This window comes from Bicyclus anynana, chromosome Z (genome assembly GCF_947172395.1).
Source record: "Bicyclus anynana chromosome Z, ilBicAnyn1.1, whole genome shotgun sequence".
In the NCBI taxonomy this organism is placed as follows: Eukaryota; Metazoa; Arthropoda; class Insecta; order Lepidoptera; family Nymphalidae; genus Bicyclus; species Bicyclus anynana.
The window spans coordinates 2,949,209-2,970,183 of record NC_069110.1 but is presented as its reverse complement, the minus strand read 5'-3'; the positions used below and the strand labels follow the sequence as shown (position 1 = coordinate 2,970,183).

General features: G+C 35.7%; 1 long non-coding RNA gene across 1 annotated transcript in view; it reads right to left on the bottom strand.

The window, feature by feature from the left end:
- Positions 1–4,517: 4,517 nt before the first annotated feature.
- The window catches only part of LOC112043817 (uncharacterized), a 43,429-nt gene continuing 26,971 nt past the window's right edge, over positions 4,518–20,975 (bottom strand). The window contains exon 3 of the long non-coding RNA XR_008252335.1: positions 4,518–20,975. This exon is cut by the window's right edge and continues 25,571 nt beyond it. This is a non-coding gene — a long non-coding RNA (uncharacterized LOC112043817).

Below are 20,975 nucleotides of genomic sequence, written 5' to 3'. Positions count from 1 at the left end.
CCGAAGGTATACACTATCCCCGAGTGAAATAAGTTTTAATTTATCCCCGTGTTCCTACGGGAACGAGAACAACACAAGTGAAACCGCGTGGCATCTACTAGTTAAATAAAATACAATGTTATTCTTACGATTGTCCCGCAAAACTCCCTTTGAAACTCGCTATCTTACAAAGCAACCATGGACAAAGTTCCACAAATCATCAACATCATCATATCAGCCGATGGACGTCCACTGCAGGACATATGCCTTTTGTAGGGACTTCCAAACATCACGATCCTGAGCTGCCTGCATCCAGCGAATTCCTGCGGCTCGCCAGTCAGTCCACCTGGTGGGTGGTCGACTGCAGTCGGTGACGTCTCGGCGGCAGTCGCCGGCAGCAGTAACCAGCTGCCGTTGGAAACATACTGCTCGTGTAAAAGAAGTCTTGGCGGCAGTTGGCAACTACGGTGGACTGCCGTAGACAGCAGTCGTCAGCAGCAACCAGCTGACGTTGGAAACATGCTGCTCGTGTAAATGAAGTCTCGGCGGCAGTCGGAAACTACAGTAGACTGCCGTAGACAGCAGTCGTCGGCAGTACCAGCTGCCGTTGGAAACATGCTGCTCGTGTAAATGAAGTCTCGGCGGCAGTCGTCAACTACAGTAGACTGCCGTAGACAGCAGTCGTCGGCAGTACCAGCTGCCGTTGGAAACATGCTGCTCGTGTAAATGAAGTCTCGGCGGCAGTCGGCAACTACAGTAGACCAGTAGACTGCCGTAGACAGCAGTCGTCGGCAGTAACCAGCTGCCGTTAAAAACATACTGCTCGTGTAAATGAAGTCTCGGCGGCAGTTGGCAACTACAGTAGACTGCCGTAGACAGCAGTCGTCGGCAGTAACCAGCTGCCGTTGGAAACATGCTGCTCGTGTAAATGAAGTCTCGGCGGCAGTCGGCAACTACAGTAGACTGCCGTAGACAGCAGTCGTCGGCAGTAACCAGCTGCCGTTGGAAACATGCTGCTCGTGTAAATGAAGTCTCGGCGGCAGTCGGCAACTACAGTAGACTGCCGTAGACAGCAGTCGTCGGCAGTAACCAGCTGCCGTTGGAAACATGCTGCTCGTGTAAATGAAGTCTCGGCGGCAGTCGGCAACTACAGTAGACTGCCGTAGACAGCAGTCGTCGGCAGTAACCAGCTGCCGTTGGAAACATGCTGCTCGTGTAAATGAAGTCTCGGCGGCAGTCGGCAACTACAGTAGACTGCCGTAGACAGCTGTCGTCGGCAGTAACCAGCTGCTGTTGAAAACATACTGCTCGTGTAAATGAAGTCTCGGCGGCAGTCGGTAACTACAGTAGACTGCCGTAGACAGCTGTCGTCGGCAGTAACCAGCTACTGTTGAAAACATACTGCTCGTGTAAATGAAGTCTCGGCGGCAGTCGGCAACTACAGTAGACTACCGTAGACAGCAGTCGTCGGCAGTAACCAGCTGCCGTTGGAAACATGCTGCTCGTGTAAATGAAGTCTCGGCGGCAGTCGGCAACTACAGTAGACTGCCGTAGACAGCAGTCGTCGGCAGTAACCAGCTGCCGTTGGAAACATGCTGCTCGTGTAAATGAAGTCTCGGCGGCAGTCGGCAACTACAGTAGACTGCCGTAGACAGCTGTCGTCGGCAGTAACCAGCTGCCGTTGGAAACATGCTGCTCGTGTAAATGAAGTCTCGGCGGCAGTCGGCAACTACAGTAGACTGCCGTAGACAGCAGTCGTCGGCAGTAACCAGCTGCCGTTGGAAACATGCTGCTCGTGTAAATGAAGTCTCGGCGGCAGTCGGCAACTACAGTAGACTGCCGTAGACAGCTGTCGTCGGCAGTAACCAGCTGCTGTTGGAAACATGCTGCTCGTGTAAATGAAGTCTCGGCGGCAGTCGGCAACTACAGTAGACTGCCGTAGACAGCTGTCGTCGGCAGTAACCAGCTGCTGTTGAAAACATACTGCTCGTGTAAATGAAGTCTCGGCGGCAGTCGGCAACTACAGTAGACTGCCGTAGACAGCTGTCGTCGGCAGTAACCAGCTGCTGTTGAAAACTTTTGAAAGCTTTTCTCTGATAGTTTCTATGCCGCCTTACAGCTTTTGAGCCTTGATAGCCCAGTGGATATGACCTGTGCCTCCGATTCCGGAGGATGTGAGTTCGAATCCGGTCCGGGACATGCACTTGCACATTTTCAATTGTGTGAAGTTTGCCAATCCGCATTGGGCCAGCGCAGTGGACCATTGGCATAACCCTTCTCATTTTGAGAGGAGACTCGAGCTCAGCAGTGAGCCGAATCTGGGTTGATAGTGATGATTACCTACAGCTTTTATAAAATGAAGAAGGTCTGGCCTATACAGGATGTTAATTTAAATTATGAGGTCTAGTTTTGAGCGCGATCGTCTAAGTCTAGATTGCCAATTCACTCTTCATCAAACATTATCAGCCTATTTTAACGGCTGTAGTGGGCCGGACCTTCCTCTTTATGAGAGACTAGCCGATAGCCCGCGGTTTCACCCGCGTAGCTCCCGTTGCCGTGAGAATACGAGGGTAAAATAAAGCATAGAAAGAGCTCTATTTGTGAGTATCATCACAAAAAATGCGGCTTTCTAGTGGTAAAATAATTTTCAAAATCGGTTCAGTAGATCCTGAAACTACCCCCTACAATACCACAAGCTTTACCTCTTTATAATATTACTGTAGACGCCGCGCGATTTCACCCGCGTGGTTCCCGTCCCCGTATTAATAAGGGCATAAAATATAGCCTATAGCTTTTCTCGATAAGTGGGCTATCTAACACTGAAAGAATTTTTGAAATCGGATCAGTAGTTCCTGAGATTAGCGCGTTCAAACAAACAAAACTTTAGCTTTATAATATTAGTAGGTATAGATAGGATATGGAGCTTAGATCCACCATGTTGCTCTAAAGCGGGTATGAAGGCTTAGGGAGATAATGTTAAATTCATTGACGACCACTATCAGATGTTAATGCTATTGACTGGGACCGACGACTAAAGTGCTCTCCGAGGCACGGGGTGTGACACCACCAACTTCTCAATTCTAGATAACTCAAAATTACTTAGAAGACAGAAAAACTCATAGCCCGACCCAGGATTCGATACCAGGACCTCGTGTTCCAAAACCACATATGCTAATTACTGGTCCAACGAGGCTCAGAAAGGACACAGTGGCTTTGCAATTTTTTTTTTATTTTTAAAACTTAGCCCTTGACTACAATCTCACTTGATGGTGAGTGACGATGCAGTCTAATATGGAAGCGGGGTAGGTACCCAACTTGTTAGGAGGAGGATGAAAATCCACACCCCTTTCGGTTTCTACACCACATCGTAGGTAACGGAACGTTAAATCGCTTGCCGGTACGTCTTAACCGGTAGGGTGGTGGTAAGCCACAGCCGAAGCCTCCCACCAGCCAGACCTGCACTAATTAAGAAAACCTCAATCGGCCCAGCCGGGGATCGTACCTAGGACCTCCGGCTTGTAAATCCACTGCGCCACGTAGCCGACAAAAAATAGATAGTTTCTAGTGAGTCGAATGCATATTAGCGCACAAGTGCAACAGGCGCATAATTAAAGCCTCTATAGTCCCACAGTTAAGGACAGATTCACCAAGAGGTCTCGTGTTCGATTCCCACATGATATACCAATATCGTACCTTTTCCTAGCACATTAACGACTAATTTAATCGATATACCTTACATTGGTCATAGTTAGAACACTATTATGGCTAGTAGGTATATTTTTTCAAGTGCAGGTACCTATCATCATCATCATCATTATCAACCCATATTCGGCTCACTGCTAAGCTCGAGTCTCCTCTCAGAATGAGAGGGGTTAGGCTAAAGTCCACCACGCTGGCCCAATGCGGATTGGCAGACTTCACCCACGCAGAGTGTTAAGAAAATTTTCAGGTATGCAGGTTTCCTCACGATGTTTTTTCTACACTGTTTAAGACACGTGATATTTAATTTCTTAAAATGCACACAACAAAAAAGTTGGAGGTGCATGCCCCGGACCGGATTCGAACACACTATCCGGAGGCAGAGATCCACTGGGCTATCACGGCTCAGGTACCTATAGACCCTGGCAAATAAGTCGAAAATACTTCAAAGATGTCAAATAATTGAAATCGAATAATTTTAATTGATGGCGATTGTGATGTCAAGGTATTGCTGGTTAGGTACATCAGTACATGTCCGTAGTAAACCATGTTCACCAATTTAATATTTAATTATTGGAATTATTATTAGTTATTATAATATTACTTTTAATATTCATACACCTGTCAAGGTAGAAAGTATGTATGTCTATAGCTTGTTCTGTAAGCCTTCTGTACTTTCTCATGAATAAATGAAAAAAAAAACTACGTCGCTAATATCCGAAAATATTCTGCAGTTCAGGTTCTTCTACTTAGTCAGCGTACTTTAAGTACTAAACTAAGTAGGTAAAAGTTTAGTTAGGTATAGGTATGATGTAGGGATACACAATAAAAACAAGTCATTAACTTAAAAGGTGTATTTGAGACAACTTAAGAATCTAAAATTAACATGGTTCTATCATTTTATTTTAGTTTCAACCACCATACCAATATATTATTAGTGCTAATTCAGTTAGGTATATCAAACATAATTAAGTAAAAATATATTTTTTTAATACAACTGCTTTCCAAATACTGGTATAAGTTCATTATTTGTTAAATTAAAAAAATATAAATTGGACATATATTTAATTTTAATAACAGAATTAAAATGATCTAGGAATCTTCAAATTGCGAAAATTAGACAAAAGTGAATTAGCAGTAATAACTTGGTAGGTAGGTAAATACTTTTTTGACAAGTTACAGAATGGTAGGATTAAATGTAGTGACTTAATTGGCTTTAGCTTTACTAAAACTTAGTTCTTTTAAAATATAAAAAGTAGGTATTTTGTACTTAAACTTAAATAATTATTTATCGAACAAATTATACACATATTATCAAAATTAACAAACTTATATACCTATTTAAGTAAGTGGTATTTTTACTAAAACTTCTTTTCCGAACTGAACACGAGAAGTATGGATGCACAGCGTACAAAAACGTACCCCAGAAGGGTTATATTAGCTGCGCAGTTCAGCGTTCTGGAACTTCAGAGCGGACAAGAAGTTTGGCGTATACTGTACCTATATTTATTAATCGATCAAAACGTAGTTTATCGTAACTAAAGAGTTAAGGAGTTAATTTGCTCCCCTATACGTCCATGGGTCCCCTATACATTCATTTCCGGCAAGCCCTGTTTGACTTTAGTCCAGAGATTAGTAGTCAAACTACCTACATAATTTATCAAACGTAAACTAATAAGTAATAATTTTTATATACTTTTTCAGTCTTCTTTTTACCTGTACCTGTATACTTAACATAGTTGCAAAAAAGGTGTCAAAGTAATAAAAATTATAATAACAACAGTTTATCTATCTCGTTCTCATAAAATCTTTTTTGTTATAACTACGAATAAAAATAGACAGATTTAAATCTGAAACGAGTAGAAGGAGTACAGTAAAAACAATGCGTTGCGCAAGATATAAAGCTCGTTCGAAATATACTATAAATATTTCATAAAATATGTCCTTACTTCCCTATATTATATAGAACAAACCTAAAGGAAATGTAGTAAAATTTTATTCCATAGGTTATACCTATTTATCGATGCTGCGCCTGTATTAGGAATTAAGATAAATTATTCTACTTACGAGTATCTACTCATTACAAAAAGTAGGTATTAGGGATATTCTTAAAATACAAAAACTCTTTTAAAAAATTCTGGCAATATCTCGATTCTATACCTAGGCATTGATTTATATAATATTTAATCTGCTCAACGAAAAGAAGAAAATATCTGCTCATTTTGCATAGTACAAATACTTTTTCTATAGGAAAAAAATATTTTATGAAAGCGGTTTCTAGTACTAATTTCAGTACATATTATAAACTCAAACTACACCCGTAGTGATTAAAATATTACAAAATTTAGGACCCTTCACATCTCCCGCCTCTTCAACGTTACTTATATACTAGATATATAAAATAAATTAATAGTTTACAAAGAGTATCAGATACAAAAAGGTATAGTTATTTTTATTAAGCAAATGTTTCATTATTTTCCAAACCTCTTCATCAAAATAGTGTTTCTAACGTTTTTTTTTTTAAATATGGAACTTAAATCATCATTAATCTATTTATTATCTTTTAGATAGACGGTTTCTTTCCATAAAATAATAGGAATAGGAATTAGGTCTAATAGACATACTTGACTACCTGGCCCTGCGACTCGGGCGATGTCACCCGATGGTGGATCAGTCAACGAGATTTCTGTTACGGAGTCGCTAATTTTACATCACACAGTCAATGTGCCCCGCCCAAAGTGCCTTCTGTTACGTTTGTCCTTATATCTGAATCGTTTATGAAAAATGTTACAAACTTAAATTTCTACATTCGCCGTTTATTTTTGCATGATTTCATTTCGGCTATTTCGTTCATAATTTGTTTGGCATCTTCAAAATTTTTACTAATGCTAAATTTAAAAAAATATATTTTATCGTAAACTTCATCTAAATTAATCGAATTCTAGTTTTATTCTCTCGAAAATGGTACATTTCCATTTGATATGAGTGTTTTGTTATAATCAATGATCAGATTTATTACAACATCTTTACAAACTTGTTGAATCGTATCGAATATAATCCAATATTTTTTCCTTTTCATGTTTTCATTTTAATATACCTAACATCTTAAATGCAATTTCATTAGGGACTACTTAAACTGTAAGTCAAATAAAAAGTGTGGCGCAGCGATCGATTATACCCTTTCCACATTATCGGTCTCATTTATAAACATAGATAAAGATTTATACGCCACATATCTTTAAAGAAAAGTGAGTTTTAAACAGTAGCACTTTGAAGAAAATTGAGGTAAAAATCTTATTCTATGTTTATGAATACGGGTGTATAGTTTTCCACATTTAAGGTTATAGCTCGTTGGGTCCACCCGCCTGCTGATCAGTACTTCTCGCCTCTCTATGGTTATCAACTCAGGAGCGTCTCGCCCTCTGGAACGCATGGACGTGAATGGACCACTCGGTGACCCACGTGACCTACTCACGTCCGTTCTAGCGCGAGGACGACGCCTCGGTGATTTTTACTGGTCAACAAGGCGACATCCTCCTGCGGACTATCATTCAATTTGTTGACACGCGGCACTCTACCGTGGACCACTTGACGTCACCGAGTGGACAGCGAACGACTGGCGCCGGGTAGGTCCAATGAGCTATGACCTTTAATTGTCCGACATTAAAGTTTAAAAGTCTTGATCGATTAATAAAAATGTAAAGTCACAAAAAGAACTCCACCTTGACCTTTGAAAAACTTTAAAGAACTTCGAACTTAGAAATAAAATGGACACATCATAATATACATTAAACTCACCTTCTGAAAACATATTCATCTTTTTAATGACAACAAACGCACAAAAAATAATCTTTAAAACTCTTATCTCTCTGTCTCTTCACGCTATCTCCAAAACTACTTTCCTGTTTTAAGCGCATAAATAGTACTTGTACGTTGTTCAGTCAAATTTGTCATACGATCAGAGTTTCGAGTGGAAATTGTAAAATCAGGTTTTTCGGATCTGGGTAGCAGGAATACGACGTGGAGAAAACGGGGGCAAAACAAATTATTATCATTAATAAATATCTTAGATTAAGCTAAGCTTGGAGCACCACATGAGCTGTGTTCTTTTGACATAAGAGAAAAAAACCGAATTCAACGCGAAAGAAGCCGCGGTATACCCTAGATAAGTAAAAAGTAGTTGGCGAGTCGTATAGGATAGCAAGTAGCACAGTAGCTCATGCTGAAAGCAAAACAATAAGCATCAATAACCTCTGAAACTTATAGTTAATAACATTGATTATCTCAGACTAATTACCTAAGGACTAGTATCGCACCCAAATTGTTTGTAATTTTTTGAAGAAAACGAGTTTAGATTAGATATATATTATTTACTAAACTAGAAGTAGTTGACCATTTTTTAAACCATTCAACACAAAAAGGTATTTTTACGAAGCTCTATAACCGACGAACAGGATTACAACTATGAAACATCGATTCTATAGAGACAGTTTTTATAATCGCATTAGATCGTTGACCATATACTTTGGCAGAAAAGTAACGTCTAGCGAGTCAGATCCATAAGTAATTATTCTGAGTTGATTATACACGTATATTGATTAATTTTAATTATTTTGAACGAATATTATTATTACGCAATGGCTACGTTCACACGGCCTTTACCATAAATAGGTACGGGTAGGTCTTGACGATTTAAATTTGAACTTATAGATGTTAAAAATGCGTAGTACAAGTAGGTATGCACCTAAAACTTAAACGCCACTAAGTTTCACATTCAATACTTTCTGCCCGCATAAATGATATACACTGTAAGGTTGGTTAAATTACTAGAAATCATATAAAAGACCTTTACTATGAATTTGAAAACATTTACGTATGTACGAGTAAATCATGACGCTTCATCCAGCAGCGGTAAGAAGAGACCACGTCTTTCCACTTGATACGTTACTTGCTTCTCTCCTGAATTATTAAAAAAAAATGTTTGTATTTTAAACTTAAAGAAAAAGAAATTTCATTAGAAGAAAAATACATTACATAGATAAAAACAAATAAAAAAACCTACGTCAATTTTCTTGTAGCACTGATGTTACTTATTAAAATAATTTCAAGAGCCTTCTTTACGACAACTTATAGTTATACATACACTGCCTCTTCTGATTTTGATAAAATGAAAAAACCACTAAATATTGCCGTTTGAACGCAGCCGACTACAATTATTATTCTATTGAGTATTAGAGAGTATAATCCTATTGATTAAGAAACCTTATAAATTATACATTATGGAATAAGTCCTAAGGATTACATTTTTAATATTATGAATTAATGTCTAAATATTATAAATAAGTATTTTAAGGAGTACATTCTAAACATTATAAATACCTACTTAAGTACTTATAACTAAAATATTTACAACTACGAGGAAGTAGTTGGGCGAGCGTTCAAAGTACACATTTCAAATACTTTTACTATATTTACAACTTGACTTAGATCATATGGGTAATAAGGCCTGCATATTAGGAACAATTATTATAATCTAAAATCTAACTTACAAGCATGCCAGTAGAGCATATTATACGGTAAGACAATAATTAATAAGAATTTTAATATTTATCAATGCTAAGTATCTACCAATTAGTAAAGAGGTTTCTTATGTTATCGTCATCAACCCATATTCGGCTGACTGCTGAGCTCGAGTCTCCTCTCAGAATGAGAGGGTAATAGTCCACCACGCTGGCCCAATGCGGATTGGCAGACTTCACACACGCAGAGAATTAAGATAATTCTCTGGTATGCAGGTTTCCTCCCGATGTTTTCCTTCACCGATTGAGACACGTGATATTTAATTTCTTAAAATGCACACAACTGAAAAGTTGGAGGTGCATGCCCCGGACCGGATTTGAACCCACACCCTCCGGAGTCGGAGGCAGAGGTCATATCCACTGGGCTATCACAGCTCTCTATGTTAAAAGGTATAATAATATTATATCAATTTAATTTTTCTTTTTATTTTGTGAAAAAAATCTTCGCTAACTCAATTTCTTTAGTACTTAATTTTATTTTTAATTTTCTGAAAAAGAGTTTAATTAGTTTAAGTAATTAGGTACATAAATATGTTTAAATACACGACTATTCGTATTAGGAATTGTTTTGCTAATAGTGCCTTATTACCCATAATACAATTAAACATATTTTACTTAAACAACTACTAACCATCTTTATGTTATATTCTCTTTTTAGTAGTACATTTGTAAGGCATATTTCTTGAAGATCATGACATGTCTATCTGTCATTTTTTTTGTATGATTTTGTTTATTTTATGTTTTTTTTTTTCTTTTTTATATTTTTTATTCAACTGTGAAACAAAATTCAAATAAAATTTGAATTTTATATTATTGCCCGGTTTGAAGTAAGTAATCAAATTCTAAACGGGTAGGTCAGTTTAAACGAGAATTGTAGTGTTAGTACAATGATATCCCCGTTACTATATTATACAAACCCTAAAAAAGGTTTAATTAGGTACCAACTGTCTCGTTGGTCCAATAGTTAGCTCATGTGGGTTCGGATCACAAGTTCCTGGTTTTGAGTGTTTTTGTCGGGCTGTGGAATATTGAACTTTTCCTCCATTCTTTCTTCCGTGGCATTCTTAGCCCGTAGATGAAGAGTTTAAGTCTTCGATCGCAGACAATAATTTTAGATTTTTGTGTTTAAGTGGAATGTGATTACTTACTTGTGAATACCGGTTGCAATTTAATCAATGTAGGATGGTGCATCTGGCGGATGTCAGTTTGCCGTAAATTGAGATCAGGAAAAACGATTTGTAAATACTAATTAACAATTCTACGGCCCTAGTATTAATTATCGATTAAAATCGTTAAAATTAATGTAATTAATTTGATCAAGATTTATATCGTACAACTCTCATCATTTTACCATCGCACTGGAAGACATCCGGTAGGTTTCCATCATTTATTTGGTTCTTCGTTTTTTATACGCATGATTAGGGTATGAAACTCTCTCCCGAAGTCAGTGTTTCCTAATTCGCACAACCGGGACGTCTTTAAGATGAGAGTGATTAGACATTTTCTAAGCAAGCGCGTTACATCTTAGACCACTACACTTACCATCAGGTGAGATCGTGATCAAGCGCGAGCCTATTCCTTAAAAAAATATTGTACGTTGTTGAATAAAAGCTTTTGTGATAATAACGACAAATACCAGACAAAATCTATCTAATATTACAGATGTATTTCTGTTAAATTATCTATTGAACATTTTTTGAAACAAACAATCGACAATTGCAACAAAATTATATAGTAACAAAATAACATAATTTATTAAAAGTAATTTTTATATGTTCTATTTATTTTAATTAATTAAACAATTAGTGAGTCTATGATTTATACTACGTCGCGTGGATTTTCCCGCGGGTAGCGTTAATTAAGACATTAGCCGTCATACATTATATAAAAAAATAATATAAAACTTTATATAGGTTGATCTATCGCACGCACCATCTTACATTGAAGAATCTATATACTATAACCACTATAACTAATTATATTGCTAAAATGCTATTATATTATGTGTTTATAGTCGTTTATATTTAACATAATTATTTACATGCTATTAGTTCATTTTATTGCGATTGTATTTCTCATTTCTTCGTATTTACAACTATTATCTAGTACTGCATCTTTTCACCTTTATGTAAGTACTCCTAGGTAGGTAATAGCTCAATGGTGTGGTACTAACGGCTTATTTATAGTAATTAGCGTTAATATATAGTTATTTTGTATTATAATCTTTTTAGACAAATACAACACCCAATAAGTCCACGGTAAGGGGTCGGACTCATCAAGCTGAGAGTTCGTGGTTCAACCGCCCCTGGACTTATGTCGTATTCACTCCTAAAACAGGGTTTTCCATATCATTGCAGGGGTACAGGAAAGTTGGTCGTATTAAAAATATACGGTACTAGCAGGCGCCACGCGGTTTCACCCGCGAGTTCCCGTTCCCGTAGGAATGCAGGAACAAAATATAGCCTATATCACTCGAGGATAGTGTAGCTTCCCAACAGTAAAAGAATTTTTCAAATCGGTTCAGTAGTTAGTAGTAGTCCAGAGTCTATTCAAAACATACAAACAAACAATCAAATCTATCCACTTTATAATATTAGTATAGAAATATTCTTTGTTCACAGACGGTAAGGTTAAAAGTAAACGCGTCTCTGTTCCATACTATCGAGCTATTACTTTCCGAGTACTAATACTAATACTAACTTAAAATTATTACAGTTTTTCGTCATACCTTGTTATTTAAATTTACATGATTACATTGACATTCGTGTCCCTCTAATATTCTACTATATAGGCCACTATACATTTATTTATTAATGCTACTTAAATATTCTTGTGTCTCAAATTGTATTACTAGTGAAAACGGTTAATATATTGCTACTTATTATAATTTAAAAAAGAAAGCATTCTACAAAGTATTATTTAATATTCTTTATATCCTTAGTTTTGTTACTATCTTTATTTACCTCAGCTTTTAATTGTAGTTATTATTTAATAGAAGAGAAATAACGGCTATTTATTTTACAATAACCTACACAGTTATCTAAAATACATTGGTGATTTGCATAGAGACATTTATACTACGTCTAGCATTTTACAACTTAGCTTAGCTTAGCTTAGCTTAGGTGCTGTTTACGCCAACTTTTTGTATCAGACAGGGAAACATGCGTAATACTCAAGATTCCAAGTAATTAGATTTGGAAGAAAAAGTAAATCTAAAATCACCTACTTTTAACATAATATACGAAATATACATGTACCACTATTAATTAAAAAGATTCACTAAATAGAGAATAATTTTCTATAAATCCTTCAGACCTGAAAGACTTTAGTTTTCCCAAGGAAATGAAAATATAACCGAAAACGAGTCATCTGTTACTCGGGCGACATCCCACTGCGGGTTCATTATCGATTTAAACGTTATATATAAAAATTAAGAAACTAAAACATTCAGGAATTTTACCTAAATATTTTTTTTCATTTTATTGATAAGTATAAATTGATAATGTTCGAAGTGGTGTGCTCCTCGCGGGAAAAAGTACCTACCAATTTTTGGTTGAATTTTCATCTGGGTGAACTATAATATTGATCTTATGGTTCCGAAAGACAGGGCTTTTTTTAGAAAATATCCTCTTATTATTGAATTTTAAAAAATCTCACTTAAGACGTTTTCTGAAAACCAAATCCCTTTTTAGAGTTCCATAGTCTAAACGAAAGCCTTATAGTATCACTACAGCAAGCCAAGTTGCTAAGAAAAACCCTTCTAATTTTGTTTTCAAGGTATGAGCGCGGTTAATTATTTTATTATACAGAAAATAATTTCAAAAACAAAAATATTTTCAGACGCTTTGGAAGGGCAAAATGATAAAAGTTGTTTTTTAAACTCTGCAGTTTTTTTTATCCCACTGCTGAAAGCGGAAATCCTTAAAACATTTAATCTTCCTACCAAATTTAATAAATCTAATAATAGTAGGTTGCGGGTTGCAGGTAGCAAGACGGTTTTGTTTAGAAGTCCATTCAAGAGGCCTTTGTCCAGCAGTGGACGTCGATCAGTTGATAATGATGATTGATGAATAGGTTTCCGCACCGCTCGAGTAGGTAAGTATACTTTTTAACCCCCGACGCAAAAAGTAAGGTGTTATATGTTTGACGTGTCTGTCTGTGGCACCATAGCTCCCGAACGGATTAAGCGATTTCAATTCAATTTATTTTGTACTAGATGACGCCACCCCGTTTCACCCGCGTGGTCCCCGTTCCCGAAGGAATACGGGGATAAAATATAGCCTATATCCTTCCTCGTTAAATGGGCTATCTAACACTGAAAGAATTTTTCAAATCGGACCAGTAGTTACTGAGATTAGCGCGTTCAATCAAACAAACAAACTCTTCAGCTTTATAATATTAGTATAGATGAAAGGTGACTTATGTGCGAGTGTTCTTAAACATATTTGTTGAAAATTGGTTAAGCCGTTTAAAAGTTCTGGGGGTGAAAGTGGGGAAGACCAACCGAATGTCTGCAAATATACTCGAGTGGGGTCCCAAATGAAAGCGCACTGAAAGAGAATATTGATGACTTGATCGAGAGCGTAATTAATAATTTTATGACCTTCCGGAGTTTTCCAAAATTTTCAATTTTATGTTATAGCATCATCCCTCCCCTGCCATAAAAAACGTTGGCGCTTAAGCACTTGTAAATCAGAGTAACGGTGAGGTTATTGTAAATGACTGCACGCGGCTCTATCTCTATCGAGCTAATACTGTCTTAATACTAATGGTAAATTAATTGATTAACATATTACAAAATTACAGTTTTACAGTTCTACATGTTGCCAATTTTATAATACGTTATAAATTTTATGTTCTAAGACAAATTTGATAGTATTTAGGGATTTATAAAATGTATAACTACAATAGTATGCTACAATCGGATATAAATCAATGTTCATAGTAATATAGGTAACTATTGGAAGTACGAGGCGTGATAAAGGTTATTATATACTTAACTGCTAATACGGCCGATACAAATAGAATACCTTTTCTACAATGCAAGAATATAATACGAGCTGAAATAATTCATAACGATATGAAAACTTCAATTGTTGTCAATATAATTTAAACATTGCACAGTTAATATAAGAGGTAGGTAATAATATAACTTATGGTCAAATATTCTCACGTTTCTGCAGCGCAAACGGCAGCGAAGACGTTTTATAAGTCGAGCCGTCATGCACGCAGCGACCAATACACGATCAATTATAGTCGTGGGTGCTGCAAAAACGAGAGAATAATTGATCGTCAATAGCGTGCGTTATTTAGTACGAAATAAAGAATTAAGGGTACGAAAAACTTGGTGAATGTAAAAAATATAAATTGTACACCTACAAAAAATCCTAAACTCATCATTTTCAAACCTTCTTATAATTATAATTATAATAAAAGTTTCCTTAATTATACTGATTATGATGGTATTATGATGGATGTTCTTTAGGGTTTACAAAATCTCGTAGAATTGAAAACTAACGCTGTGAGGGGTTAAATAGCGCATTAGTCTGGAAACAGCCTAAAGATGACCTAGCTGAGGTTTCCCTTTCTTAGCTACTTTTTTAATTGTCAGAAATCGTACTAGCAGAACATGCCCTATAATGCGATCTAAATACATACATAAATATTAACATTTTCTTTGTTTTTTAAATAGGTACTTAAATAATAGCAAATACACCTAATTAGTGTGACGCTAAGTGCTTCCGTATGCTGAATAATCAGTTATTATTGATCACTACTACGACGACGACGTGCACTACACAGACTGAAAATAAGCAGTAATTCAATTATCTAAAGTCCACAGGAGAAGGACGGAATTAAAGGAGAGAATTTTTCAATTGTTTTTCTTAGCAGAAGGGACATGAAACTATGCACACATTTTCTTTATAACAAAAAGATACATAATAATTTAATAATATTTTCATTTAATAAATAAATAAATTATTTGATAAAATTTTAGTAATAAATTTATTTATTTATTCAGATTTCTGAGAATTGAAGTGAACATATGTATTTTGAGAGTAATAATTTATAGGTATTGTTTTGTAATTATGTAGTAAATACTAAAAGTTGGCTCAAATTATGATCAAATCAAAAGTCAAATTTCGTTTAGAATATTGAGAATCTTCATTGTATACAATATAGGTTAAGTAGAAATATAGTATACTATTTATTATATTCAAACTCAATTAATGTTTTATCCAGAAAGAACAAATTAAAGAATGTTAATATTGAAAAAATTTACTAACACTAATAATTAAAATAGTAATTCAAATTATATTCCTAAAGGCTTATTGCTATGAGAAAAATCCCACAACAAACTTTATATTTTTGTACTAGTTTATGCACATACCTAAACTTAAATGAGGCTTTTATTATTATTTTTATTTTAATATCGAATACATAAAATTGGTTTACATCCGGTATGCTCCAGAATGCTGAATAGTTATTAAAATCACAAACAGCGTGCACTCCAGACGATACAGCCGTCTAATTCACTATCTTTGACGTATGACAGTTTACATATACGAAATTGAGATTCTATGTAACAAATGTCACCGGTGCCTACTGGTTGATGTGATACAGTTGGTCTAAGATCCGACATTAGAATTATATACCCTCATCTGATATTCATTAGTGCTATGAAATAAATGATAGTTAATGTTCACAGTGACACATTCCAAATAGGTTGCCTAGTAAAGTTGGGGCCAAACAGATTTTTCATACAACATTTAGGAAACCATAAAGTAGATAAAAGACACGAATAAAATAAGCTTTCATTTGACACATTTGATGATTAAATAAATGATGAGGGTATGTGATAACATTGCTGAATTGTTTATATCTGGCAACCCCACAGTTGCAGTGTGAAAGCAGGCAACCTTTACTTTTTATAATTATTATATACTAGCTGGCGTCGCGCGGTTTCACCCGCGTGGTTCCCTGTACCGTAGGAATACGGGGATAATATAGCCTATAGCCTTCCTCGATAAATGGGCTATCTAACACTGAAAGAATTTTTCGAATCGGTCCAGTAGTTTCTGAGATTAGCGCGTTCAATCAATCAAACAAACAAACAAACAAACTCTTTAGCATTATAATATTAGTATAGATTGTATGATCTAGTGTACGATTTATTTTAAAGTAACCAATGCCTGAAGGACTTATTTTTTTTAATAAATTATAAAAAAAATATTCATTTAATTCTATAACGCTGCAATAATGTAACAACCTATATGCAACCAATGTGCAATGTGTCGATGTGGATATTTTCAATCATTTATTTTCTATCCCAATTATATAACATGTGAGGGTTTGTATTTGTTATGCCTTCTTTACGAGATCCGTACTAAGTAGGCAAATGACATTTCTCAATTGATTCTGATGTACATTTTAATAGGTTGATAATAATGACCGGCAGGCAAGCAGTGTTGAACCTAAAAACTGTGTTAGGAGTGGGTAGGTCGATAGTCCAGCGGGCCGGGATCGAACCCCTCGGTGTTGAGTCCGGCCCCTTTACCGTTGAACTATTGAGCCTAATTCTCAATTAACCTGTTTTTAGGCCGTCTGTGGGGACATGCAATCACAACGAAGTAGTCGATTTACTGGCAATCAAGTCGACCACTTGCTCATATTTGTATGTCACCTGTCCCTGCTGAGGAGGTCGACAAACTGCTTAACTTGCTGCGGCAAGTGGATGTAGTATATGGATCTTTTGACATACACCTGGTTGGAAAACTCCTTCAGCTTAACTTGCTGACTCTCATGATGACTCTAAACATAGTTGGAAATCTCATTATGCTTAACCTTTAGTGAATGGATGTTGTATATGGCTCTCTTGAAAGCTGCTTTGTTGGAAAACTACTTCTGGTTAACTTCTTGCAACGAATGAATGTTGTATCTTTAAACATCCGCCTAGTTGGAAAACTCCTTCTGCTGCAAATGGATGTTATATATGGCTCTTACGACACCCGCCTAATTGGTAAACTCCTTCTGCTTATCTTGCTGTGACGAATGTTAAAGTACTCAAACTAATCATCCTAGGAGCGATACATGATGACTCTCGAAACTTTTGACTTGACCGAATACAAATTTTAGTCAACTTACAATCATATTGCTAATTTTCAATTTAATTTCAATATCTTAGTAACTGCTTATCTTCTATCTCTGTGCACGTTCACTATACTTTAGTTAAAGAGTGAAGAAAATATTTTTATTCAAATATTTTTATGAGAGACTCCGCGGCGTCTTCTTAAGACTAGTTTATCTAACTTAAAACTACTTAACCTAACTTAAAACTACTTAACCTAACTTAAAACTACTTAAACTAACTTAAAACTAAATACCCTAACATAAATCTACGAGACAGGCTAACCTATGAATTACTTATGGATAATCTAAAATGCTTGCTTATTTAAAGGAAATGGATGATATTAAATAAAAAATGAGAAGAAGGATGAATTTCTGGTCAATATCTTTTTTGTAATTCAGTAGCACAATTCAAAAACCTGTCTCCTTTTATCTGTTGCTCTTTCTTTTAGTCTTTAATCGTTTTCTTTGTCCTTCTTCCCATCTCTATTGATTAATTCATTACAGTATTGTTGTATTTCTTTTTTTTTATTTTATTATTTTTTGTTGATTTTAGTAGGTTATGTGCATCAGGTAGGTTGGCTGGGTGTAACATCATCCATCTCCTTAGAAAATATCAGAATTCAGCTATGAATAATATGAATAATATACAAGACAAAGCAAGTTACAATAAATAATATCATAATGTCGGAAATCATTGGATAAGTATGCTGCACCTAAACTGAAAGATAAATTAGATATGATACTTTTACTTTAAAACTAGTCAAGCACTTAGTGATATTTAAAGACTATTCGATGCTATTCGAGAATAAAAATAGTAAAATTAATATCAAATGCACAATATGGAGGACACTTAATATTTAACAATTTTGAGAACATAAATCAAAAGATATGTGAAAATTATTTTAATAAAATAAATGTATAAGAAAAAGGGCAGAGAGGGTGAGTGATGGGAGACTTGGACCCTGTTTCTTTGTTAATTCGTTATTCGTAACTCGTGATATCAAACTTAACATGTCAGAAATAACAAGTAAATTTGGTGCCACGAATTTCAGTTTAGAATATCACAAAGAAACAAGACCCTGAGATGTTTTGTCTCGTGTGCTGACAAACTGGCTCACTCGTCATTCTATCCCCAACAATAGATACTGAAATGCGGTTGTACTTACTACAAACTGAAGTTAAATGAAGTATAAAAGGATTTTTAATATTTTCACGAAATAAAAATAAATAAAAATGTTTTTAAACCGGACAAAGTACAGCATGTTTTAAATACAACCGTATCAGTACTATTGTTGAGGTAAGATTGTATTATTATTCACATTTGCGCGTGGCACCTTTATCAAATGCGAATATTAAATACATGCGAGTGTGTGGTACTAACCCAGGCGGGCTTGCACATGCCCTCCCACTTATTTTTCACTGTACGGCACGGGAAAGTTATCTATTGTTACTCGACGAATAAGCTTATGCAGTTTTAATTATAATGTCGAAAAATTAAAATCAGTGTTTTTTAAATTATATTTCTATTTGGTCATTGATATTATAAAGCTAATTTGATTCATTCAGTTATTCACGCCTGTATCGAGTCCCTGGGCGGGGTGAGTTGTTTAACCGACGCATCATAACTGGAGTAATCAAGAACGACTAAAAAGGAGTAGCTACAAATTTGGTGAAACGTATTTATTGTGATAAGGAGAATAGCGACACTGCTTAGGGATCAGCAGAAAGAAGAATAACGGCAAACGGCAAACAAAATAGTCCTGAACGGAAGGTAAACGGCACGGGATTTTTATGCGCGTAAAACTATCGTCACAAATACGCGGAAGAATCAGTGACAGGTAAAACTATATTAAATAATAAGGGTATTTGAAAACTGATGTTTTTAAAATAAATTTGTTACAAAAATTGGGCAGACGATACAATCTTGACTAATAACTGTTTCTGCCCCGTGAGACTTGGATCTTTTTTATTAGTACATTCTTTATTTGTAACAAGTGACGACAAATTTAGCATTCCAGAAAGAACGGCTAAATATGTTGCCACGAATTTCAATTTAGAATGTCATAAAAGACCCTGAGGTGTTTTGTCTCGTGTGCTGAGAAACTGGCTCACTCGTCACTCTACTCCTAACAATAGATACTGAAATACGGTTGTACTCAATACTAACTGAACTTAATTGAAGTCTAAAAGCATTTGTTGTTGTTTCCAGGAACTAAAAATCAACAAAAATGTTTTTGGACCGGACAAAGTCCAGTTTATTTTAAATACAACCGTATAAGTACTATTGTTGAGGTAAGATTGTATTAATATTCACATTTGCACGAAGCACCTTTATCAAATGCGAATATTAAATACATGCGAGTGTGTGGTACTAACCCAGGCGGGCTTGCACATGCCCTCCCACTTATTTTTCACTGTATGGCACGGGAAAGTTATGGGCATAAGAAATTTTTACTTGAAGCATACAACGACAAACTTTTGTCATTAGAGATATAATAAAAAGAATAATAAAACGTAGAGATTCATTAAAATTTTGCCGCGGTATCAGATACTAAACACTCTTTAAGTAAAATAAAAAAATGTAATTGACAAGCAAATATTGTAAATGCAATCTTGAACTAAACCAAGTAAGTATATTCACGCCTGTATCTAGTCCCTGGGCGGGGTGAGTTCTATGACAGGAGCAATATAACTGCAGTAATCACGAACGGTTAACAAACAGAAGCTAAAAATTTAGTGGAACGTATTTATTGTGACACGGAAAATAGCGACACTGCTTAAGAAGCAGCAGAAAGAAGAATAACAGCAAACGGCAAATTAAAATGCCCTCAGTGGAAAGTAACCGACACGGGATATTTATGCATGAAGAACTATCGTTACAAATATGCGGAAGTATTAGTGACATATAAAATTATATTTAATAATAATAAGGGTATTTGAAAAATTATGTTGATAAAATAAATGTATTACTAAAACAGGGCAGACAATACAATTATGACTAATAATTGTTTCTACCCTCGAGACTTGGATCCTGTTTCTAAGTTCTTTCTTTATTAACCTCGGACGCAAAAAGAGGGGTGTTATAAGTTTGACGTGTTTGTCTGTCTGTCAGTCAGCATGTCTGTGGCACTGTAGTTGCTGAACGGATGAAGCGATTTCAATTTAGTTATTTTCGTATTAAAGGTGACTTACGGACGAGTGCTCTTAGACATGTTTGATGAAAATCGGTTGAGCTGTTTAAAAGTTGTGAGGGGTGAAATTGGGAAGAACAACTGAATGTCAGCAAATATATTCGAGTGGGGTCTCAAATGAAAGCGCACTGAAAGAGGCTATTGATGACTTGATCGAAAGTGTAATTAATAATTTCATGACATTCGGGGGTTCTTCAAAATTTTCAATTTTATGTTATTCGTAACTAGTGACATCAAATTCAGTATTTCATAAAGAGCCGCTAAATTTGGTGCCACGAATTTTAGTTTAGAATGTCACAAAAAAACAAGACCCCTGAGGTGTTTTGTCTCGTGTGCTGATAAACTGGCTCACTCGTCACTCTACCCCTAACAATAGATACCGAAATGCGGTTGTACT